This window comes from Pristiophorus japonicus, unplaced genomic scaffold (genome assembly GCF_044704955.1).
Source record: "Pristiophorus japonicus isolate sPriJap1 unplaced genomic scaffold, sPriJap1.hap1 HAP1_SCAFFOLD_1622, whole genome shotgun sequence".
Classification (NCBI taxonomy): Eukaryota; Metazoa; Chordata; class Chondrichthyes; family Pristiophoridae; genus Pristiophorus; species Pristiophorus japonicus.
Window position 1 is genome coordinate 16,230 of NW_027251302.1, and position 25,410 is coordinate 41,639.

A 25,410-nucleotide genomic window follows, 5' to 3' on the forward strand; every position below is an offset into this window, starting at 1 on the left:
ACTCAATTTTGGCTTCTGTTCCTGAACTCGCTGTCAATCGGCGACAGGCCGACACCATCAACAGGAACCGACTCACTTCGCAGTTTAAATACAGCCCACAGCACTTTCACTTTCTGTGACCAGTCTGTGACCGACTCTTCTTCATATCCAGTCTGAGAGCCACCGATATTTGTTTTAGATTCGTTGCGGGATATGGCCGTCGATAGCAAGGCCGGCATTTATTGCCCATCCCTAATTGCCCCTGGAGAAGGTCGTGGTGAGCAGCCTTCTTGAACACAACTGAGGGCCTCACTTGACCGTTTCACAGGGGCAGTTAAGAGTCCAACCCACATTGCCGTGGGTCTCAATATTCCTCGCTGCCATGCTCCACCTCACAGTCAACAAGCTCCCCGCTGGAGTGGAACTAAACTACAGAACCAGTGGGAACCTGTTCAACCTTCGTCGTCTCCAGGCCAGGTCCAAGACCACCCTGTTATCATCCCCTGGGAAAGTCATCGCTAGAGTCCTCCTCAACCGTCTTCTCCCTCTGGCCGAGGAGCTCCTCCCGGAGTCACAGTGCGGGTTTGGTCCCCTACGGGGTACAACGGACATAGAATCATAGAAACATAGAAACTAGGTGCAGGAGTAGGCCATTCGGCCCTTCGAGCCTGCACCACCATTCAATATGATCATGGCTGATCATGTAACTTCAGTAACCTATTCCTGCTTTCTCTCCATACCCCCTTGATCCCTTTAGCCGTAAGGGCCACATCTAACTCCCTTTTGAATATATCTAACAAACTGGCCTCAACAACTCTCTGTGGTAGAGAATTCCACAGGTTCACAAATTTCTGAGTGAAGAAGTTTCTCCTCATCTCGGTCTTAAATGGCTTACCCTTTATCCTTAGACTGTGACCCCTGGTTCTGGCCTTCCCCAACATCAGCAACATTCTTCCTGCATCTAACCTGTCTAAACCCGTCAGAATTTTATATGTTTCTATGAGATCCCCTCTCATTCTTCTAAATTCCAGTATATATAAGCCTAGTCGATCCAATCTTTCTTCATATCTCGGTCCTGCCATCCCGGGAATCAGTCTGGTGAACCTTCGCTGCACTCCCTCAATAGCAAGAATGTCCTTCCTCAGATTAGGAGACCAAAACAATACACAGTATTCAAGGTGTAGTCTCACCAAGGCCCTGTACAACTGCAGTAAGACCTCCCTGCTCCTATACTCAAATCCTATCGCTGTGAAGGCCAACATGCCATTTGCCTTCTTCACTGCCTGCTGTACCTGCATGCCAACTTTCAATAACTGATGAACCATGACACCCAGATCTCGTTGCACCTCCCCTTTTCCTAATCCGTCACCATTCAGATAATAGTCTGCCTTCCTGTTTTTGCCACCAAAGTGGATAACCTCACATTTATCCACATTATACTGCATCTGCCATGCATTTGCCCACTCACCTAACCTGTCCAAGTCACCCTGCAGCCTCTTAGCATCCTCCTCACAGCTCACACTGCCACCCAGCTTAGTGTCAGCTGAAAACTTTCCGATATTACATTCAATTCCTTTGTCTAAATCATTGATGTATATAGTACATAGCTGGGGTCCCAGCACTGAACTTTGTGGCACCCCACTAGTCACTGCCTGCCATTCTGAAAAGGACCCGTTATTCCCGACTCTCTGCTTCCTGTCTGCCAACCAGTTCTCTATACACGTCAGTACATTACCCCCAATACCATGTGAGAAAGAGAGAGAGACGGAGAGACAGAGAGACTGAGGGAGAAAGAGAGATTGAGCCAGAGTGTGACTGAGTTGCCTTGGGATGTTTTACTACGTGAAAGACCCGATATATCGATGTTGAGAGGCGAATATTGAAGAGACGGAGGCAGGAGTCTGGGGGATGAGACACAATCTGAGCGTTTCACTGACCCCTCCTCATTCTTCAAACACACAGCACTAACTGGGGAATGACCCACAGCCCAGGGGCCTATTCAAAATTAGTTCAGTATTTAAATTCACTGTCAATTAACAAGGGCTTTAATTATAAATATTAAACAGCTCCGAGACAGACGCTGGGACGACAGTCTCCAAATCTTTCTCTGCCCTCCCCATCTACACAACCTGTTGTACATTTTTATCTCTCTTTCCCCATCTCTCACTCATTCCCCTCTCTCATTCTCTGCCTTCTCCTCTTTCTCCTCCCTCTCTCTCTCCCCTTCCCGCTCTTACACACTCGTTACCCTCTCTCTCGCTCCTTCCCCCCTCTCTCTCACTCCTTCACTTTTCTCTCTCCCTTTCCCCTCTCCTCTTCTCATCTCTCTTACACTCTCTCTGCCCTTCCAAATCTCTCTCTCCCGTTCTACATCATTTCACCCCTCTCTCCCTTTCCCACTATCTTGCTTTCCCCGTCTCTCACTCATTCCCCTCTCCCCACTTCCCCCTTCCTTGCCTCACCCTCTCTCCCCTTCCCTCACTCACACCTTCCCCTCTCGCTCCCCCTTCCACTCTCTCTCTCTCCCCATCCCCTTCCTCTATTTCCCCTTTCCCTCTCTCTTCCTCCCCCTCTCCCCTTCTCCACTCTATCCCCTTCTCCTCCCTCTCTTTCCCCTCCCCTCTCTCGCTCCCCTTTCTCTCTCTCTTCCTCCCTCTCTCACTCCTTCCCCACTTTTCCCCTTCCCCCTCTCTCTCACTCCTTCCCCACTCTCTCCTTTTCCCCACTCTCTCCCCTTCCGTCTCTCTCTCACTCCTTCTGTTATGTATGTAAACCTGTAATAACCGTGTCTAACCACCAGAGGACTTATCCCGTGGAGTCCAAAGGGAGCCCACAATCCCTTGGGAGCAGCTGTTTATAAGGAGGCCTCACAGGCTGGAGAGGCACTCTGAGATCTACAGTCACACTTACTTTGAGCTTGCAGCATCTAGTCTGACTCTTTGTTCAAGACATAACAACAGGCGACGAGGTACAGATGACGAACCCCAATGCAACAATGCGGAGAACTGTGGGCATCCTGGAGAAATTTTCGGAGGGAGATGATTGGGAAACCTTCATGGAACGACTTGAGCAATACTTTGTGGCCAACGAGCTGGAAGAAGAAACGAGCACTGCCAAACCAAGGGCGATCCTCCTCACCGTTTGTGGGCCATCAACATATGGCCTCATGAAAATCCTGCTCGCTACAACAAAACCCACAGACAAGTCGTACAATGCGTTGTGCACACTGGTCCGCGAGCATCTAAATACAAAGGAAAGCGTTCTGATGGCGAGGTATCGGTTCTACACGTACAAGAGGTCTGAAGGCCAGGAAGTGGCAAGCTATGTCACCGATCCAAGGGGCCCGACTCTCTGCTTCCTGTCTGCCAACCAGTTCTCTGTCCACGTCAGTAATTACCCCCAGTACCATGTGCTTTAATTTTGCACACCAATCTCTTGTGTGGGACCTTGTTAAAAGCCTTTTGAAAGTCCAAATACACCACATCCACTGGTTCTCCCTTGTCCACTCTACCAGTTACATCCTCAGAAAATTCCAGAAGATTTGTCGAGCATGATTTGCCTTTCATAAATCCATGCTGACTTGGACCGATCCTGTCACTGCTTTCCAAATGCGCTGCTTTTACATCTTTAATGATTGATTCAAACATTTTCCCCACTGCCGATGTCAGGCTAACCGGTCTATAATTCTCTGTTTTCTCTCTGCCTCCTTTTTTAAAAAGTGTTATTACATGAGCTACCCTCCAGTCCATTGGAACTGATCCAGAGTCGATAGACTGTTGGAAAATGATCACCAATGCGTGCACTATATCTAGGGCACACTTCCTTAAGTACTCTGGGATGCAGACTAACAGGCCCCGGGGATTTATCGGCCTTCAATCCCATCAATTTCCCTCACACAATTTCGTGACTAATAAGGATTTCCTTCAGTTCCTCCTTCTCGCTAGACCCTCGATCCCCTAGTATTTCCGGAAGTTTATTTGTGTCTTCCTTAGTGAAGACAGAACCAAAGTATTTGTTCAATTGGTCTGCCATTTCTTTGTTCCCCATTATAAATTCTGACTGCAAGGGACCTACATTTGTCTTCACTAATCTTTTTCTCTTCACATATCTGTAGAAGCTTTTGCAGTCAGTTTTTGTTTTCCCTGCAAGCTTCCTCTCATACTCTATTTTCCCCCTCCTAATTAAACCCTGTGTCCTCCTCTGCTGAATTGTAAATTTCTAAACAGGCTCCCCTCACACCCTTCCCCCTCTCCTCTTCTCGTCTCTCTTACACTCTCTCTCCCCTTCCAAATCTCTCTCTCCCTTCCCCATCACGACCCGCTCTACATCTCTTTACCCCTCTCTCCCTTTCCCGCTATCTCGCTTTCCCAGTCTCTCACTCATTCCCCCATCTCACCCTGTCCCCTCCCCCTCTCTCCTCTATCAACTCCTTTCTCTCTTCTCCCTTTCTTTTCAGATTCTCCCCTTCCTCATCTCTCCCCTTCCCTCTCTCACTCCTTCCCCCCTCTCTCTTCACCCTTTTCACTCTCTCTCTCTCCCCTTCCCCCCCCACGTTACCCTTCCCCTTGCTCTCTCTCTCTCCCCTTCCCCTCTCTCCCCTTCCCTCTCTACTTTCATTCTCTCCCCATTCCTTCCCCTCTCTCTCCTTACTCCTTTGTTTTCCCTATCTCTCCCCTCCCCCTCTGTCCCCTCCCCCTCTTTCCCTGACCCACTCTCTTCCCCCTCGCTCTCCTTCCCCCTTTCCCTTTCCCTCTCCCCTCCTCTCTCTTTTCCTTCCCCTTCTATTCAGATTCACCTCTTTTCCCCCTCTCTCCCCTGCCTCCCCCTCGCTCTCCTTCCCACCTCGCTCCCCTTCCCCTCTCTCCCCTTCCCCTCTCTTTCTATCCCCTTACACTCGCTCGCATTCCCCCCCTCTCTCTACCCTTCCCTTTCTCAATCCTTCACGTCTCGCTCTCCCCTCCCACGCTCCCTCTCCCCTTCCCCTCTCTCTCGCTCCTTCCCCTCCCTCTCTTTCCCCTTCCCCTCCCTCTCTCTTTCCTTCCCCTCCCTCTCTCTCCCCTTCCATGTTCCCTCTCCCCTTCCGCCCTCTCTCTCTCTCTCCTTCCCCTCCCTCTCTTTTCCTTTGCTCCTCTCTCTCTCCTTCCCCTCCCAGGTTACCCTTCCCCTTGATCTCTCTCTCCCCTTCCCCTCTCTCCCCTTCCCTCTCTACTTTCATTCTCTCCCCATTCCTTCCCCTCTCTCTTCTTCCTCCTATATCTTCCCCATCTCTCCCCTCTCCCTCTCTCCCCTCCTCCTCTTCTTTCCCTGACCCACTCTCTTCCCCTTTGCTCTCCTTCCCCCTTTCCCTTTACCTCTCCACTCCTCTCTCTCCCCTCCTCTCTCTTTTCCTTCCCCTTCTATTCAGATTCTCCCCTTCTCCCCATCTCTACCCTGCCTCCTCCCTCGCTCGCCTTCCCATCTCGCTCCCCTTCCCTTCTCTCCCCTTCCCCTCTCTTTCTCTCCCCTTACACTCGCTCCCATTCCCCCCCTCTCTCTACCCTTCCCTTTCTCAATCCTTCTCATCTCGCTCTCCCCTTCCACGCTCCCTCTCCCCTTCCCCTCTCTCTCTCTCCTTTCCCTCCCTCTTGTTCCCTTTCCTCTCTCTCTCACTCCTTCCATGCTCTCTTTTCCCTTCCCCTCTCTTTCCTGCTCCTTTCCAGTCTGTCCCAGGGCAGGTGACTCCATAGCTCAGGGGTTAGAGCACTGGTCTTGTAAACCAGGTGTCGTGAGTTCAAATCTCACTGGGGCCTACTCAATTTTAGCTTCTGTTCCTGAATTGACCATCAATCAGCGACAGGCCGACACCATTAACAGGAACCGCTCACTCCGCACTTTACAATATGCCCACAGTACTTTCACTTCCCACTCCCAGTTTGTATCCCACCTTTTCCACATCCAGTCTCAGAGACACCGATATATCACCGACTCATAGAAACTTACAGCAGGGAAGGAGGCCATTTTGGCCCATCGTGTCCGCGCCGGCCGACCAAGAGCTATCTGCTGGGCAGGCCACATAGTCCGCATGCCACAGACACGAGACTCCCAAAGCAAGCGCTCTACTCAGAACTCCAACACGGCAAACGAGCCGAAGGTGGGCAGAGGGAACGTTACAGGGACTGTAGACGTCCAGGTCTCCCAGGGCGGTGTGTTACACAAACTCCACCTGTGGATTGTAGCCGGCGACGGTCCCACGCTGCTGGGCAGGAATTGGATGAACCGGGTCCACATCAGGCAAAGTGGTGCTGTGGAGGAAAAGAGCACCGCCTCCTGCCTGCAGCAAGACCACAAAATGGCTGCAGCACCACAAGCATGTGGAAGAAAAGAGCACCACAAAATGGCTGCAGCACCACAAGCACGTGGAAGACAAGAGCACCACAAAATGGCTGCAGCACCACAAGCACGTGGAAGACAAGAGCACCACAAAATGGCTGCAGCACCACAAGCATGTGGAAGAAAAGAGCACCACAAAATGGCTGCAGCACCACAAGCACGTGGAAGACAAGAGCACCACAAAATGGCTGCAGCACCACAAGCATGTGGAAGAAAAGAGCACCACAAAATGGCTGCAGCACCACAAGCATGTGGAAGAAAAGAGCACCACAAAATGGCTGCAGCACCACAAGCACGTGGAAGAAAAGAGCACCACAAAATGGCTGCAGCACCACAAGCATGTGGAAGACAAGAGCACCACAAAATGGCTGCAGCACCACAAGCATGTGGAAGAAAAGAGCACCACAAAATGGCTGCAGCACCACAAGCACGTGGGAGAAAAGAGCACCACAAAATGGCTGCAGCACCACAAGCATGTGGAAGAAAAGAGCACCACAAAATGGCTGCAGCACCACAAGCAACAGGCAGCAGACCTCCTCCATGCTACGAGTCAACATGGAGAAGCAGCACATGACATCGAGCGGCCAATCGGATTTGAAAGCTCCCTTAAAGGAGACCGGTAACCAAAAAAATTTCAAGGGGCAGTTCCAACTATTTGAGTGCACGGACTTTAAAGCTAAAGATGCAATTCAAGGGTGCAAGAATGGAAATGTGTGCAATGTAACCATGAATTGTGATGCTGGTTTAACTAATGTGACTAATGAGATGAATGCAGGTTAAGAGCAAGTTTATTATGCTGAACAGTAATGATAGAGATTGTGAAATGCCTAATTTAACCATGTCTGTTGAAACCAGGACACCCAAAAGTGATGCAAATGCTAGAATATATAATGCAAGCTCGACTATGCGTGATCAGAGCCAAGGTGTCATGTATACTGGTAAAGGACATTGAGTCCTACAGGGACCATGCTGATGCCAATGGAATGCCCCTGTGGGAGACCCCCAGGTCCAGCAGGCTACCTGACCATGTAGCCTGGACCTTTGGAACGAATGTGATGCCCCTTGCAGGACACACACACAGGCAGTGGGAGCAGTCCCACTACAGGGACAAGTGGTCAATGGGCAGCCCAGCCACCACCAATGGCAACCTGCACCAGACCAGCCCTACAGCCCCATGGCCCCCAGGGCCAACACCAGGAGCATGAGGCCAATAGCCTCCAGCTTCCCTGGGATGACAGGCCAGGAAGTGGCGAGCTATGTCGCCGAGCTCAGGGGCCTTGCAGGACATTGCGAATTTGAAGGACATTTGGAGCGCATGCTCAGGGATTTCTTTGTACTTGGCATTGACCATGAAATAAAACTTCGCAAACTTTTGACGATAGAGACCCCAAACTTGAGTAAGGCCATAGCGATAGCCCAGGCGTTTATTGCCACCAGTGACAATACTAAGCAAATCTCTCAGCACACAAGTGCTGCTACAAGTACTGTGAACAAAGTGATGTTGTTTTATTAACCTTTTATGATGGGGGAAGAGAGAGCAGGGGGGAGGGTGGGGGGGAGGGAGGGAGGTCAAGGAGAGGGAAACAGTCCTGCTCAGTTACCGCACAAGACCCCACTCACTTACCGGGGTCCCTTCCACTGAACTGCTGATGAAAAGGGCACTTCAGACAAGGCTCTCGTTAGTCCACCCTGATCTACATGAACAGGTAGAGAGCAGGCGGCTTGAACAGAATACATAACGTGATCGCACAAATGTGTCACGTGAAATTGAAGTAAACGATCCTGTATTTGTGTTGAACTATGGACAAGGTCCCAAGTGGATTGCTGGCACTGTTTTGGCCAAAGAGGGGAGCAGGGTGTTTGTGGTCAAACTCGCAAATGGACTCATCTGCAGAAAACACTTGGACCAAATCAAACTGAGATTTACAGACTATCCAGAACAACCCACAACACACTCTACCGTCCGTCCAACACACAGACGTAGCAACCGACCCAGCGGTTGACCACGAAGCAGAACCCATCACCCCCCAGCAGTCCAGCAAGGCCAGCTGCACAGCAGCCCAGCGAAGGCCCAGCAAATGATTCAACAACACCAGCATTTGCACCGAGACGATCAACCAGGGCAAGGAAGGCCCCAGATCGACTCACATTGTATATAGTTACACTATTGACTTTGGGGCAGGGGGCGGGGGGGCAAGTGTTGTTATGAATGTAAACCTGTAATTATCATGTCTGACCACCAGAGGGCTTATCTCCTGGAGTCCCAAGGGATCCCACAATCCCTTGGGAGCACCTATACTTAAGGAAGCCTCACAGGCTGGTAAGGCACTCTGGAGACCTGTGATAAAGGACTAAGGTCGCACCTTACTTTGGGCTTGCAGTATCTCGTCTGACTCTTGATTCAAGACAGAACACCTTCCACTCTCTCTTTTCCCTGTCCCTCTCTTTCCTGCTCCTGCCCCTGAATTTACCAGAGCAGGTGGTTCCATATCTCAGGGGTTAGAGCACTGGTCTAGTAAACCAGGGGTCGTGAGTTCAAATCTCACTGGGACCTACTCAAAGTTAGCTCAGTATTTAAATACCTCTCTTTCCTACAGATTCTTCCCTTCCCCACCACAGCTCTTTTTTTCCCGCTATTTCGCTTTCCCCGTCTCGCCCTCCTTTCCCTCACTCGCATCAACCGCTCTCCTTCCCCATTTCTCCCCTGCCACTCTCTCTCTCCACTTCCCCCCGCTCTCTCTCTCCCTATCCACTGTCTCTTCTTCCCAGTCTCCTCTTCCCCCTCTCTCTCACTCCTTCCACTCTCTCTTTACCCTTCCCTTCTCTTTCCTGCTCCTTCCGCTGACTTTCCCAGAGCAGGTGGTTCCATAGCTCAGGGGTTAGAGCACTGGTTTAGTAAATCAGAGGTCATGGGTTCAAATCTCGCTGAGGCCAACTCAAAATTAGTTTAGTGTTTAAATACCTGGCTGATCACCCCCCCCCCCCCGGACCCTCCCCAACCAAAAGAACCACATCCAACACCCTCCTGAACATATCCAATGAACTGGCATCAATAACTCTCTGCGGGAGGTAACCCCACAGGCCAACAACTCCTGAATGAAGATGTCTCTCCCAAACAGTCCACCCCCATTCCAAGAGTGTGCCCCCCACGGCTCCGGACCCATCCAACACCGGGAACACTCCCCCCGCACCCAACACGGCCCGTCCCGTCAGAATCCTTCCCAAATGCCAAACACACTCGGATGTCGAGCCCCCCAGCCCCCGCGAAGCCAACCACACGACATTCACCAATTGCCATCTGCGCAGTCAACCCGAACACTCCCTGCACCGAGGCACAGAGCCCTCAGGCCCGACCGTCCAACACACTTTGCCCCCCCCCCCACCAGACCTTCGCTGCAATGTGGCCCCTCAATCACATGCCCCATTCTCCATTCATCGCCCAGCACAGGCTCCCCACTTTGGGGGTGGTAACCTTCTTGGGCTGGGAATTTTAGCCCCCCAGCGTGGAAGTCCTGCTCCCGACGCAGAATTGGCCTCACCACCCCTCAATAGAAGCAGAGTGCAATTTCCCACACTCCACTTCCTTTGTGGGCACGACCGGATGTTCATGTGACAGTGGGAACTGGTGCTCTCCACTCTCTGTCCTGTGACAGTTGGAACTGGTGCTCTCCACTTTCTGTCCTGTGACAGTGGGAACTGGTGCTCTCCACTCTCTGTCCTGTGACAGTGGGAACTGGTGTTCTCCACTCTCTGTCCTGTGACAGTGGGAACTGGTGCTCTCCACTCTCTGTCCTGTGACAGTGGGAACTGGTGCTCTCCACTCTCCCGTCCTGTGACAGTGGGAACTGGTGCTCTCCACTCTCCCGTCCTGTGACAGTGGGAACTGGTGCTCTCCACTCTCTGTCCTGTGAGAGTGGGAACTGGTGGTCTCCACTCTCTGTCCTGTGACAGTGGGAACTGGTGCTCTCCACTCTCTCTCCTGTGACAGTGGGAACTGGTGCTCTCCATTCTCCCATCCTGTGACAGTTGGAACTGGTGCTCTCCACTCTCCCATCCTGTGACAGTGGGAACTGGTGCTATCCACTCTCTGTCCTGTGACAGTGGGAACTGGTGCTCTCCACTCTCTGTCCTGTGACAGTGGGAACTGGTGCTCTCCACTCTCCCGTCCTGTGACAGTGGGAACTGGTGCTCTCCACTCTCTGTCCTGTGACAGTTGGAACTGGTGCCCTGGAACAACAGGCTTATTTTACTCTTTTCCCTTCCCCCTATCTCTGTCACTCCTTCCCCTCTCGCTCCCCTCCCCCTCTATCTCTTCCCCCTCCCCCTCTATCTCTTTTCTTCTCCTTTTCTCTCTCCCTTTCCCCATCCAGAAGCAGAGAATAAGTGAGAGAGACACGGAGAGAGAGTGAGAGGCAGGGAATGAGACAGAGAGACAGAGAGATTGGGACAGAGTGTGACTGAGTTGCCTTGGGATGTTTTACTACGTGAAAGACCCGATATATTGATGTTGAGAGGCGAATATTGAAGAGACGGAGGCAGGAGTCTGGGGGATGAGACGCAATCTGAGCGTTTCACTGACCACTCCTCATTCTTCAAACACACAGCACTAACTGGGGAATGACCCACAGCCCAGGGCTGGTGGTTCCATAGCTCAGGGGTTAGAGCACTGGTCTAGTAAACCAGGGGTTGTGGGTTCAAATCTCACGGAGGCCTGCTCAAAATGAGCTCAGTATTTAAATTAACAAGGAGCTTTGTTTGTAAATATGAAACTGACCCTGTCACCACAGGCTCTCCCCTTCCCCCCACTCTCTCACCCTGCCATTCTCTCTGTCCCCTTCCTCAGAGAGAGAGAGAGAGAGCTCAGAGCAGGTAGCTGGGTCCTACTAAAATTGAGCTCAGTATTTAAATTCACCATCAATTGACAAGGGCTTGAATTATAAATATTAAAAAGCTCTGAGTCCGACCCTGGAACTACAGGCTCTCGATTTATCTCTTCCCTTCCTCCTCTCTCTATCATTTCCCTTTATTTTTCTCTCTCTCTCCCCTCCGCTCACTCTCCTTCCCCTTTCTCTCTCCAACTCCCTCTTCTCCCCTTCTCCTCTCTCTCTCCCTTCCCACCCCCCACTTCCTCTCTCTCACCTTCCCCTTCTCTATTTCCTTCCCTCTCTGGCCATCCTCTCCCTTTTCCCCCACTCCATTTCTTTCTTCCTCTGTCTCCCCTGTGTACCGCTCCCTCTCACCCCTCCACTCACTCTCCTTCACCCTTTCTCTCTCCCTTCCCCCCTTTCCCACTCTCTCTCCCCTTCCTCTCCCTTTCCTTCCCCCTCTATCTCTCTCCATCCCTCTCTCCTTCTCTCTCTCCTTCCCGCTCACTCTCTCCCTTTTCCCTTCTGACTGTAACTTTCTCGCTCCCCTTCCCATCTCTCGCTCCCCTTCCCATCTCTCTCACCCCTTCCCATCTCTCTCACCCCTTCCCATCTCTCACTCCCCTTCCCATCTCTCTCACCCCTCCCCATCTCTCGCTCCCCTTCCCATCTCTCTCACCCCTCCCCATCTCTCGCTCCCCTCCCCATCTCTCGCTCCCCTCCCCATCTCTCGCTCCCCTTCCCATCTCTCTCACCCCTTCCCATCTCTCGCTCCCCTTCCCATCTCTCGCTCCCCTTCCCCTCTCTCTCTCTCCCCTTACCCTCTCTCTCTCCCCTTCCCATCTCTCGCTCCCCTCCCCATCTCTCTCTCCCTTTCCCCTCTCTCTCTCTCCCCTTCCCCTCTCTCTCTCCCCTTCCCATCTCTCGCTCTCCCCTTCCCCTCTCTCTCTCCCCTCCCCATCTCTCGCTCCCCTCCCCATCTCTCTCTCCCTTTCCCCTCTCTCTCTCTCCCTTTCCCTCTCTCTCCCCATTCCCCTCTCGCTCTCACTTTCCCTTTACCATTTTCACTCTCTCCCTCTGCCTTTCTTCACCTCTATCTCCCCTCCCTCCTCTCTCTCTCTCTACCCTTCCCACTCACGAGACAGAAAGAAAGTGAAAAAGATACAGAGAGAGAGAGTGACACAGAGAAAGTGAGAATGAGAGAGAGACAGAGAGAGTGAGCGAGAGAGAGAGAGAGACAGAGAGAGTGAGCGAGAGAGACAGAGAGAGACAGAGAGAGATTGAGCCAGAGTGTGACTGAGTTGCCTTGGGCTATTTTATCTCCCTCCCTTCCCCTTCACTCTCTCTTCCCCCCTCTCCCTTTTCCCATCTCTCTCACTCCTTTCCCTCTCATGACGCCTTCTCACTCTCCCCTTCCCTCTCTGTCTCCACTCCCAGCTCTCTCTCAACTCCCCTCTCTCCACTTCGCTCTCTCATTCCTCCTCCTCTCTCTCCCTTCCCTCCTCTCTCTCTCACTCTTATCCCTCTCTCCGCTTTCCCCTCTCTGCCACTCCCATCTCTCTCTCCCTCCCTTCTCTCCACTTCTCTCTCTCCACTCCCCCCTCTCTCTCCCTTCCCCTCCACCTCTCTCTCTCGTCCCCCTTCACTCTCTCTTCCCCCTCTCTCCCTTTTCCCATCTCTCGCTCACTCCTTTCCATCTCACTACCCCCTCTCATTCTCCCCTTCCCCCCTGCCTTCTCACTCTCCACTTCCCTCTCTGCCTGCCTCCCCTTCCCCTCTCTTCCCTTCACTCTCCCTTTCCCCCACTCCCTTCCACATCACGACCCATTCTACATCTTTTTACCCCTCTCTCCCTTTCCCGCTATCTCGCTTTCCCCGTCTCTCACTCATTCCCCTCTCCCCCCTTCCCCCTCCCTCGCTTCTCCCTCTCACCTTCACCCTCTCTCCCTTTCTCCCCTCCCTCTCTCCCCTTCCACCTCAGCCTTTTCACTCTTCCTCTCCCTCCTCTCTTTCCCATTCCCCCGCTCTCCCCTCTCTCTCTCTCTTTTCCCTTCCCCCTCTCTCTCATTTCTTCCCCACTCTCTCCCCTTCCCCCACTCTCTCCCCTTCCCCCTCTCTCTCACTCCTTCCACTCTCTCATTTCCCTTCCCCTCTCTTTCCTGCTCCTTCCCCTGACTTGTCTCGAGAAGCTGGCTCCAGAACTCAGGGGTGAGAGCACTGGTCGAGTAAACCAGAGATCATGGGTTCAAATCACACTGGGGTCTCCTCACAATTAGCTCAGTATTTAAATTCACCATCAATTAACAAGGACTTTAATCATAAATGTTAAACAGCTCTGAGACAGACCCTCAAACTACAGGCTCTCAATCTCTCTCACTGCCTTCTATTGTTCTTCTTTCCCTTTCCCCCACTCCATTTCTTTCCTCCTCTGTCTCTCCTGTGCCTTGCTCTCTCTCCTTCCCCATTTCTCTCTCCCTGTCCTTCCACCTCGATCTCTGTCCATTTGCCTCCTTCACTCCCCCCTCTGTCGTTCTCACTCTCCACTTTCCTCTCTGTCGATCTTCCCTTCCCTCTCCCTTTGCCCCACTCCCTCACCATACCATTCTCTCTCGCCTTCTCCCTTTCCTCCTCTCTCCCCTTCCCTCTCGAGAGACAGAGAAACAATCATGTTCCAATGATTGTTCAGGGATGAATCACCAAGAATGATTATATTCCGGCCCCACCTCCTTGTTAACAATAGTAAGAAGCAAACATGAGATGGTGTTAAAGGTGGCTCCATAGCTCAGGGGTTAGAGCACTGGTCTTGTAAACCAGGGGTCGTGAGTTCAAATCTCACTGGGGCCTACTCAATTTTGGCTTCTGTTCCTGAACTCGCTGTCAATCGGCGACAGGCCGACACCATCAACAGGAACCGACTCACTTCACAGTTTAAATACAGCCCAGAGCACTTTCACTTTCTGTGACCAGTCTGTAACCGAGTCTTCTTCATATCCAGTCTGAGAGCCACCGATATTTGTTTTAGATTCGTTGCGGGATATGGCCGTCGATAGCAAGGCCGGCATTTATTGCCCATCCCTAATTGCCCCTGGAGAAGGTCGTGGTGAGCAGCCTTCTTGAACACAACTGAGGGCCTCACTTGACCGTTTCACAGGGGCAGTTAAGAGTCAAACCCACATTGCCGTGGGTCTCAATATTCCTCGCTGCCGTGCTCCACCTCACAGTCAACAAGCTCCCCGCTGGAGTGAAACTAAACTACAGACCCAGTGGGAACCTGTTCAACCTTCGTCGTCTCCAGGCCAGGTCCAAGACCACCCTGTTATCATCCCCTGGGAAAGTCATCGCTAGAGTCCTCCTCAACCGTCTTCTCCCTGTGGCCGAGGAGCTCCTCCCGGAGTCACAGTGCGGGTTTGGTCCCCTACGGGGTACAACGGACATAGAATCATAGAAACATAGAAACTAGGTGCAGGAGTAGGCCATTCAGCCCTTCGAGCCTGCACCACCATTCAATATGATCATGGCTGATCGTGTAACTTCAGTACCTCATTCCTGCTTTCTCGCTTTCCCCGTCTCTCACTCATTCCCCTCTCCCTCCTTCCCACTCCGTCCCCTCACCCTCTCTCCCCTTCCCCCTCTCTCCCTTTCTCCCTTTCTCCCCTCCCGACCCACTCTCTCCTTCCTCTCTCCCCTTCCACCTCTGCCTTTTCACTCTCCCTCTCCCCCCTCCCTTTCCCATTCCTCCTCTCTCCCCTCCCTCTCTCTCTCTTCGCTTTCCTTTCAGAACCTCCCCTTCTCCCTCTCTCTCCCCTGCGTCCTTCCTCCCTGTCCTTCCACTTTCTCTCTCCCAGTCCCCCTTCCTCCCTTCCACACTCTCTCTCCCCTTCCCATTGGGGTGATCGACCAGACAAACGCACCCTTCCGCCAACGTTACCGAGATGGTGCAAGACGAGAAGTCATGATGAAACTTTCCCTCTCTCTCCCCTTCCCCTCTCTTTCCTGCTGCTTCCCCGGTCTTTCCCAGCGGAGCTGGCTCCATAGCTCAGGGGTTAGAGCACTGCTCTCGTAAACCAGCAGTTATGAGTTCAAATCTGACTGGGGCCTACTCAAAGTTCACTCAGTATTTAAATTCACCATCAATTTACAAGGGGTTAAATTATAAATATTAAACAGCTCCAAGACCAACCCTCAAACTGCAGGCTCTTGATCTCTCTCTCTGCCTTCCCCATCACTGCCTTTTATTTTTCTTCTCTCGCTCTCCTTCCCCCCTCTCCCTGTCCCCCTTTCCCCCCTCTCCCTGTCCCCCTTTCCCCCCTCTCCCTGTCTCCCTTTCCCCCCGTCCCCTGTCTCTCGCCCTCCCTTCCCACTCTCCACTTCCTCTCTCTTCCCTTCCCCCTCTCTATTTCTGTCCCTCTGTACCCATCCTCTCCCGTTCCCCCGCTCCATTTCTTTCCTCCTCTGTCTCTCCTGTGTCCCGCTCTCTCTCTCTCTCTCTCTCTCCTCCACTCACTCTCCTTCCCCCTTTCTCACTCCCCCTTTCTCTCCCCCTTCCTCCCCTCCCCTTCCTCTCCCTTTCCTTCCACCTCTATCTCTCTCCAACCCCCTCCTTCTCTCTCCCCTCTCCCTTCCTTACCCTTCACTCTCTCTTCACCCTCTCTCTCTGTCACTCCTTCCCCTCTCACGACCCCCTCTCGCTCTCCCCTTCACCCCTCCCTTCTCACTCTCCACTCCCCTCTCTGTCTATCTCCCCTTTCCGCTCTCAGCACACTACCCCAGTCCCATGTGCAAAGTTAAAGCACATGAGATTGGGGGTAGTGTGCTGACGTGGATTGAGAACTGGTTGTCAGACAGGAAGCAAAGAGTAGGAGTAAATGGGTACTTTTCAGAATGGCAGGCAGTGACTAGTGGGGTACCGCAAGGTTCTGTGCTGGGGCCCCAGCTGTTTACACTGTACATTAATGATTTAAACCAGGGGTTTAAATGTCGTATCTCCAAATTTGCGAATGACACTAAGTTGGGTGGCAGTGTGAGCTGCGAGGAGGATGCTATGAGGCTGCAGAGCGACTTGGATAGGTTAGGTGAGTGAGCAAATGCATGGCAGATGAAGTATAATGTGGATAAATGTGAGGTTATCCACTTTGGTGGTAAAAACAGAGAGACAGACTATTATCTGAATGGTGACAGATTAGGAAAAGGGCAGGTGCAACGAGAACTGGGTGTCATGGTACATCAGTCATTGAAGGTTGGCATGCAGGTACAGCAGGCGGTTAAGAAAGCAAATGGCATGTTGGCCTTCATAGCGAGGGGATTTGAGTACAGGGGCAGGGAGGTGTTACTGCAGTTGTACAGGGCCTTGGTGAGGCCACACCTGGAGTATTGTGTACAGTTTTGGTCTCCTAACCTGAGGAAGGACATTCTTGCTATTGAGGGAGTGCAGCGAAGATTCACCAGACTGATTCCCGGGATGGCGGGACTGACATATCAAGAAATATTGGATCAACTGGGCTTGTATTCACTGGAGTTCAGAAGAATGAGAGGGGACCTCATAGAAACGTTTAAAATTCTGACGGGTTTAGACAGGTTAGATGCAGGAAGAATGTTCCCAATGTTGGGGAAGTCCAGAACCAGGGGTCATAGTCTAAGGATAAGGGGTAAGCCATTTAGGACCGAGATGAGGAGAAACTTCTTCACCCAGAGAATGGTGAACCTGTGGAATTCTCTACCACAGAAAGTAGTTGAGGCCAATTCACTAAATATATTCAAAAAGGAGTTAGATGTAGTCCTTACTACGAGGGGGATCAAGGGGTATGGTGAGAAAGCAGGAATGGGGTACTGAAGTTGCATGATCAGCCATGAACTCATTGAATGGTGGTGCAGGCTCGAAGGGCCGAATGGCCCACTCCTGCTATGTTTCTATGTTTCTATGTTTCTATGTCTATGTTTCTATGTTTCCCTTCCCCCTCTCTTTCCCCCATTCCCTCACCGTACCATTCTCTCTCGCCTTCCCCCTCTATCTCTCCCCTCCCTCTCTCCCTTAACCCCTCTCTTTCTCCCTTTCCTCCTCTCTCCCCTTCCCTCTCGAGAGACAGAGAGAAAGTGAGAGACAGAGAGAACGAGAGAGAGAGACACAGAGAGGCAGGCCAAGGCAGGTGGCTCCATAACTCAGGGGAAAGAGCTATGGTCTTGTTAAACCAGCAGTTGTGGGTTCAAATCTCACTAGGGCCTACTCAAAATTAGCTCAGTATTTAAATTCATGGTCAATTAACAAGGGCTTTAATTATAAATATTAACCAGCTCCAAAACCGACCCTGGAACAACAGGTTCCATTTTTCTCTTTCCCCTTTCCCCTATCTCTCTCACTCCTTCCCCTCTCTCCCCCCTCCCCCTCTATCTCTTCCCCTCTCCTTTTCTCTCTCCCCTTCCCCATCCAGAAGCAGAGAAAAAGTGAGGGAGACACGGCGAGAGAGAGAGAGGCAGAGAATGAGAGAGAGACAGAGAGACACAGAGATTGGGACAGAGTGTGACTGAGTTGCCTTGGGATGTTTTACTACGTGAAAGACCCGATATATCGATGTTGAGAGGCGAATATTGAAGAGACGGAGGCAGGAGTCTGGGGGATGAGACACAATCTGAGCGTTTCACTGACCCCTCATCATTCTTCAAACACACAGCACTAACTGGGGAATGACCCACATCCCAGGGCAGGTGGTTCCATAGCTCAGGGGTTAGAGCACGGGTCTCGTAAACCAGGGGTCGTAGGTTCAAATCTCACTGGGGATGCTCAGTATTTAAATACACTGCCAATTAACAAGGACTTTAATTATAAATATTAAACAGCTCCAAGACAGACCCTGGAACTGCAGGCTCTCGATTCCTCTCTCTCTACCTTCCCCGTCACTACCCTTTATATTTCTCTCTTGTTCCATTCACTCTCCTTCCCCTTTCTCTCTCCCAGTCCCGGTTCATCCCTTGCACTGTCTTTCTCACCCTTCCCACTCTCCACTTCCTCTGTCTTTCCTTCCCCCTCTTTCTCTACCCACCCTCTCTGCCTTTCTCCCTTTCCTCCTCTTTCTCTCTTTCTTTCTCTCCCATTCCCCCTCCCTCTCCCCGTCCCCTCTCGTTCTCACTTTCCCTTTACCCTTTTCACCCTCGGCCTTTCTTCCTCTCTCTCCCCTCCCTCCTCTCTCTCTCTGCCCTTCCCCCTTGAGAGACAGAGAGAGAGTGTGTCGGGGTGTGTGTTGTTCACTGATTGTTAGACCTCGGAACTTCTAGTGGGGAGAGGACAACACATGGAACAAAATTTTAGGCTTAACCCAGGGTCCGTTTTATTACACAACAAAAAACCGACTAAAAACTACAGGACTAGACTGCTGAGAGAAATCGACTGAAGACATACAATCGCCATTCCTGGCTGTAGTTATTGTAGGTTTGTGGTTGTTGGTTCCGTGACCGGTCGGTTCTCCTTCTATCTGTTCTCTGCAGCACCTCTTCCTTCGTCTCCTTCTGTCTCTCTGTTTGTCATTTTGCTTCATCTTTCTACCTCCTGCTTGTGTACCTTCCTGCTCCTTCCTGCTTGACCAGCTCCGCTGGGCAGGGCCACATTGTCCGCATGGTCCCCCGACACGAGACTCCCCAAAGCAAGCGCTCGAATCGGAACTCCCACACGGCAAGCGAGACAAAGGTGGGCAGAGGAAACGTTACAAGGGACACCCCTCAAAGCCTCCCTTGATAAAATGCAACATCCCCACTGACACCTGGGAGTCCCTGGGCCAAAGACCAGTCCGCCCGAAGTGGAGGAAGTGCATCCGGGAGGCCGCTGAGCACCTCGAGTCTCATCGCCGAGAGCGTGCAGAAACCAAGCGCAGGCAGCGGAAGGAGCGTGCGGCAAACCAGTCCCACCCTCCCCTTCCCTCAACAACTATCTGTCCCACCTGTGACAGGGACGGTAATTCCAGTATTAGACTGTTCAACCACCTGAGAACTCACTTTTAGAGTTGAAGCAAGTCTTACTCGATTCCGAGGGACTGCCGATGATGGTGATATTTATATCCACAGTAAGAATAAGTTCCCTGCTGGGCTGGTGTCCGATGAATGCATCTGGATCGATGCAGTGATTTGTTTAACTGGCTGTGCTGAGGAGTTTGACTGGCTACTAATTTGCACACGGAGTCGACAGTGCAAAAGATAACTCCTTATCCTTAATGCCCTGTTATCCAAAAATGTGCCTTTCCTTGGGTCCTTTATAGTCCTGTTTTCTTGCAGACCTGTAGTCTCTGGGGGGAACTGTGTTACCCCCTGTGGCCAATCAACTGTGGGACTCCCCGGATAGACAGTATCAATCTCTTTGTCTGTATGTATAACCAAGTTCAGTCCTTGACCTCAACCATTGCTTTTAATGGGTGATGTGTCACCACTTGCCTTCCCCCTCCCAGGTAGTCCAAACGTTTTTACTTTAAAACAGTTTTACCGTGGTCTCTTCCTGTGCCTTGTTCCAAGAAAAACAGGTGTACCCTTACAGGTGAGAGAGACTCAGAGAGAGAGAGAGAGTGAGAGACAAAGAAACAGACAGAGAATGAGAGAGACAGGGAGATGGAGAGACAGAGAGATTGAGAGAGAAAGAGAGATAGAGAAAGTGAGACAGAGAGATTGAGCCAGAGTGTGACTGAGTTGCCTTGGGATGTTTTACTATGTGAAAGACCCGATATATCGATGTTGAGAGGCGAATATTAGAAGAGACGGAGGCAAGTGTCTGGGGGATGAGACACAATCTGAGCGTTTCATTGACCCCTCCTCATTCTTCAAACACACAGCACTAACTGGCGAATGACCCACAGCCCAGGGTAGGTGGCTCCATAGCTCAGGGGTTAGAGCACTGGTCTAGTAAACCAGGGGTCGTGGGTTCAAATCTCACTGGGGCCTACTCAAAATTAGCTCAGTATCTAAATATCTGTCTCTTTCTCTTTTCCCTTTCCTTTCAGATTCTCCCCCTCTCTCTCTCTTCCCTTCTCCTTGCTCTTACTTTCCGTCCCCTCTCTTTCTCACTCCTTCCCTCTCTCCCCTTAACTTCTCTTTCCCCTTCCTCCCTCTCTCTCCTCTGCCCATCTTTCCTCCTCGCAGTCTCCTCTCTCCTCTCACTCCTTCAGGAGCAGGCCATTGGGAAAAGCATAATTCGGTCAGGCAGAGTCAGCATGGATTTATGAAGGGGAAGTCATGTTTGACTAAGTTGCTGGAATTCTTTGAGGATGTAACCAACAGGGTGGATAAAGGGGAACTCATTTTAAGAGAGAAAGCAAGTCTTCCTCGATTCCGAGGGACTGCCTCTTGCAATGTCTGTCAGCTTGTAATGTTTGTAGCTCCACATTGAGGATGTGGACGTATTGTGTACTGCAAGTGCAGAGTTAATAATAAACAGAATTCGGCGGGTTTCCGGAGACTTCCGAGAGAGCTGCGCGCCATGTTAGGAAGCTGTGTGTGCTGTGCCCTGTGAATATATCACACCTACGCTGATGATGTTAGAGACAAAGAGTGAGAGAGACAGAGAAAGTCAGGTTGAGAGATTGAGTGAGAAGGAAAAAGAGTAAGGGAGAGGCAGAATCCCATTCGGCCCATCGTATCCACGCCGACCGGCCAAGAGCAACCCAGCCTCATCCCACTTTCCAGCTCGAGGTCTGTGGGTTACAGCACTTCAAGTACTTTTTAAATGTGGTCAAGAACAAGCCCATCATTCCACGGTCAGTCTGGGAGCTGTTCAATATTTATAATTAAAGCCTTTGTTAATTGACGGTGAATTTAAATACTGAGCTAATTTTGAGTAGGCCCCAGTGAGATCTGAACCCACAACCCCTGGTTTACTAAACCAGTGCTCTAACCCCTGAGCTATGGATCCACCTGCCCTGGGCTGTGGGTTATTCCCCAGTTAGTGCTGTGTGTTTGAAGAATGAGGAGGGAAATGGTCCACGTTGTCCAGGGCCACGCCGTGGACCTTGTTGACTGGGGGGCAGTGCTGTGCGGCGAGGACAGGTTGGTGGAGGACCTTTGTCTTACGGATGTTTAGTGTAAGGCCAGTGCTTTCGTACGCCTCCGTAAATACATTTACTATATCCTGGAGTTCAGCCTCTGAATGTGCACAGATTCAGGCGTCGTCCGCGTACTGTAGCTCGACGACAGAGGTTGGGGTGATCTTGGTGATCATCGATTCCATTCATGCCACTTCAAAGGGTACGTTTGCAAGGGCTGTGGAACAATAGGACACCTCCAACGTATGTGCAGGCGAGCTGCAAACCCTGCTAATCCTGCAAACCACCTTGTTGCAGAGCAGGACAGATCCACGGCGGAACACGATGAACCAGAGCCTCAGACCGAGGAGGCAGAGGTATATGGGGTGCACACATTTACCTCAAAGTGTCCCCCGATAATGCTGAAGGTTGAATTAAATGGGCTCCCGGTGTCCAGGGAGCTGGACACGGGCGCGAGCCAGTTCATAATGAGCAAAAAGACTTTCGATAAGTTGTGGTGCAACAAGGCTTCAAGGCCAGTCCTGACTCCCATTCGAACCAAACTTAGAACGTACACAAAGGAACTGATTCCCGTAATCGGCAGTGCTACCGGAAAGATCTCCTACGATGGAGCGGTGCATGATTTACCACTGTGGGTGGTACCGGGCGATGACCCCACGCTGTTCGGCAGGAGCTGGCTGGGAAAGATAGGTCCGTCGACGACACCTCATGTGCCCAGGTCCTAAGCAAGTTCCCTTCGCTGTTCGAACCAGGCGTCGGGAAGTTCCAAGGAGCAAAAGTGCAGATCCATTTAATTCCGGGGGCGCGACCCATCCATCACAAGGTGAGAGCGGTACCTTACATGGTGAGAGAGAGGGTGGACATTGAGCTGGACAGGCTGCAACGAGAGGACATCATTTCGCCGATCGAATTCAATGAGTGGGCCAGTCTGATCGTTCCAATCCTCAAGGGAGACGGCACCGTCAGAATCTGTGGTGATTACAAAGTAACTATCAATCGTTTCTCCCTGCAGGATCAATACCCGCTACCAAAGGCTGATGATCTATTTGTCACGCTGGTTGGGGGGGAAAACATTCACGAAGCTGGACTTGACCTTGGCCTACATGACGCAGGAGCTGGTGGAATCATCGAAAGGCCTCACCTGCCTCAACACGCACAAAGGTCTTTTCGTTTACGACAGATGCCCGTTTGGGATTCGATCAGCCACGGTGATATTCCAGAGGAACACGGAAAGCTTGCTGAAGTGGGTCCCGCGCACCGTGGTCTTCCAGGACGACATCTTGGTTGCAGGTCGGGACACCGTCGAGCATTTGCAGAACGTGGAGGAGGTCCTTAGTCGGCTTAATCATGTGGGGCTCGGGCTGAAATGCTCGCAGTGCGTTTTCCCGGTGCCTGAAGTGGAGTTCCCGGGGAGAAGAATCGCGGCGGACGGCATCAGGCCCACCGATTCGAAGACGGGGGCAATCGAGAACGCACCGAGACCACGGAACGTGACGGAGCTGCGGTCGTTTCTAGGACTCCTGAACTATGTTGGTAACTTCTTACCGGGTCTTGTCACATTGTTAGAACCCCTGCACCCTCCACTGCGTAAGGGAGATGAATGGGTCTGGGGTAAAAGCCAAGAAAATGCCTTTGAGAAAGCTAGGACGCTGTCATGTTCAAACAAATTGCTTGTGTTGTACGATCCATGTAAACGTTTGGTACGAGCATGTGCTGCGTCGTCGTACGGGGTCGGGTGTGTGTTGTAACAAGCTAATCAATTTGGGAAATTGCAACCGGCTGCTTATGCAACCAGAAGTCTGTCTAAGGCCGAGAGGACCTACAGTATGATCGAGAGAGAAGCATTAGCGTGTGTTTACAGGGTAAAGAAAATGCATCAATATCTGTTCGGGCTCAAATTCGAATTGGAAATCCACCACAAGCCACTTATATCCTTCCTTTCTGAAAATTAGGGGATAAATACGAACGCATCGGCCCGCATCCAGAGATGGGCGCTCACGTTGTCCACATACAACTCCGCCATCCGCCACAGGCCAGGCACAGAAAACTGTGCCGATGCTCTCAGTAGGCTGCCATTGCCCACCACCGGGGTGGAGATGACACAGCCCGCAGATTTAGTTATGGTAATGGAAACATTCGAGAGTGAGCAATCACCTGTCACCGCCCGACAGATTAGAACCTGGATGAGCCAGGGCCCCTTACTGTCCTCAGTAAAAAGCCGTGTGCTCCACGGGAGTTGGTCTAGTGTCCCGTTAGAGATGATCGAAGAAATAAAGCCATACCAGCGACACAAAGATGAAATGTTTAGACAGGCAGATTGCCTCCTGTGGGACATTTGGGTAGGTATGCCAAAAAAGGGCAGGGGCACTTTCATTAGTGATCTCTACAGTACCCACCCAGGCATAGTAATGATGAAAGCGATAGCCAGATCCCACGGGTGGTGGCCCGGTATCGATGCAGACTTAGAGTCCTGTGTGCACAACTGTAATACATGTTCCCAGTTAAGCAACGCACCCAGGGAGGCGCCCCTAAGTTTATGGTCTTGGCCCTCCAAACCGTGGTCTGGGGTTCATGTCGTCTATGCAGGCCCATTCTTGGGGAAAAATGTTTTTAGTGGTTGTTGATACGTACTCCAAATGGATCGAATGTGTGATAATGCCGGCAAGCACGTCCGCTGCCACCATCGAAAGCCTACGGGCCGTGTTTGCCACGCACGGCCTGCCTGATGTCCTTGTAAGCGACAATGGGCCGTGCTTTACCGGTGCCGAGTTCAAGGAATTCATGACCCGCAATGGGGTCAAACATGTCACGCCTGCCCCGTTTAAGCCAGCGTCCGACGGTCAGGCAGAACGAGCAGTTCAAACAATCAAGCAGAGCTTGAAAAGGGTAACTGAAGGCTCACTGCAGACTCGCTTGTCCCGAGTCCTGCTTAGTTACCGCACAAGACCCCACTCACTTACCGGGGTCCCTTCCACTGAACTGCTGATGAAAAGGGCACTTCAGACAAGGCTCTCGTTAGTCCACCCTGATCTACACGAACAGGTAGAGAGCAGGCGGCTTCAACAGAATACATAACGTGATCGCACAAATGTGTCACGTGAAATTGAAGTAAACGATCCTGTATTTGTGTTGAACTATGGACAAGGTCCCAAGTGGATTGCTGCCACTGTTTTTACAAAGAAGGGAGCAATGTGTTTGTGGTCAAACTCGCAAATGGACTCACCTGCAGAAAACACTTGGACCAAATCAAACTGAGATTTACAGACTATCCAGAACAACCCACAATAGACTCTACCGTCCGTCCAACACACAGACGTAGCAACCGACCCAGTGGTTGACCACGAAGCAGAACCCATCACCCCCCAGCAGCCCAGCAAGGCCAGCTGCACAGCAGCCCAGCGAGGGCCCAACAAATGATTCAACAACACCAGCATTTGCACCGAGACGATCAACCAGGGCAAGGAAGGCCCCAGATCGACTCACATTGTATATAGTTACACTATTGACTTTGGGGCAGGGGGCGGGGGGAAGTGTTGTTACAAATGTAAACCTGTAATTATCATGTCTGACCACCAGAGGGCTTATCTCCTGGAGTCCCAAGGGATCCCACAATCCCTTGGGAGCACCTGTACTTAAGGAAGCCTCACAGGCTGGAGAGGCACTCTGGAGACCTGTGATAAAGGACTAAGGTCACACCTTACTTTGAACTTGCAGTATCTCATCTGACTCTTGATTCAAGACAGAACACCTTCCACTCTCTCTTTTCCCTGTCCCTCTCTTTCCTGCTCCTGCCCCTGAATTTACCAGAGCAGGTGGTTCCATAGCTCAGGGGTTAGAGCACTGGTCTAGTAAACCAGGGGTCGTGAGTTCAAATCTCACTGGGGCCTACTTAACATTAACTCAGTATTTAAATACTTCTCTCTCTCTCTTCTCCCATTCCGACTGATTCTTCGCTTTCCCTGTCTCGCACTCCTTTCCTTTAACTGCTCTCCTTTCCCTTCTGCTCTCTCTCTTCTTCCCAGTTTCCTCTTCCTCCTCTCTCATTTCTCTTCCCCCTTCCACTCTCTCTTCACCCTTCCCCTCTCTCTTTACCCTTCCCCTCTCTTTCCTGCTCCTTCCGCTAACTTTCCCAGAGCTGGTGATTCCATAGCTCACGGGTTAGAGCACTGGTCTAGTAAACCAGGGGT

The 25,410-nt window shown here is 51.5% G+C and overlaps 5 non-coding genes across 5 annotated transcripts; all 5 read left to right on the forward strand.

Moving 5' to 3' along the window:
- Window positions 1-5,695: 5,695 nt before the first annotated feature.
- Window positions 5,696-5,768, forward strand: trnat-ugu (transfer RNA threonine (anticodon UGU)). Its single transcript has one exon. It is a non-coding gene; the product is annotated as a tRNA-Thr (tRNA).
- Window positions 5,769-8,829: 3,061 nt separating this feature from the next.
- On the forward strand, window positions 8,830-8,902 carry trnat-agu (transfer RNA threonine (anticodon AGU)). Its single transcript has one exon. It is a non-coding gene; the product is annotated as a tRNA-Thr (tRNA).
- A 5,082-nt stretch (window positions 8,903-13,984) lies between these two features.
- trnat-ugu (transfer RNA threonine (anticodon UGU)) lies at window positions 13,985-14,057 on the forward strand. The gene has a single exon. It is a non-coding gene; the product is annotated as a tRNA-Thr (tRNA).
- A 5,996-nt stretch (window positions 14,058-20,053) lies between these two features.
- Window positions 20,054-20,126, forward strand: trnat-agu (transfer RNA threonine (anticodon AGU)). Its single transcript has one exon. It is a non-coding gene; the product is annotated as a tRNA-Thr (tRNA).
- Window positions 20,127-25,037: 4,911 nt separating this feature from the next.
- Window positions 25,038-25,110, forward strand: trnat-agu (transfer RNA threonine (anticodon AGU)). The gene has a single exon. It is a non-coding gene; the product is annotated as a tRNA-Thr (tRNA).
- The last annotated feature ends 300 nt before the right edge of the window (window positions 25,111-25,410 follow it).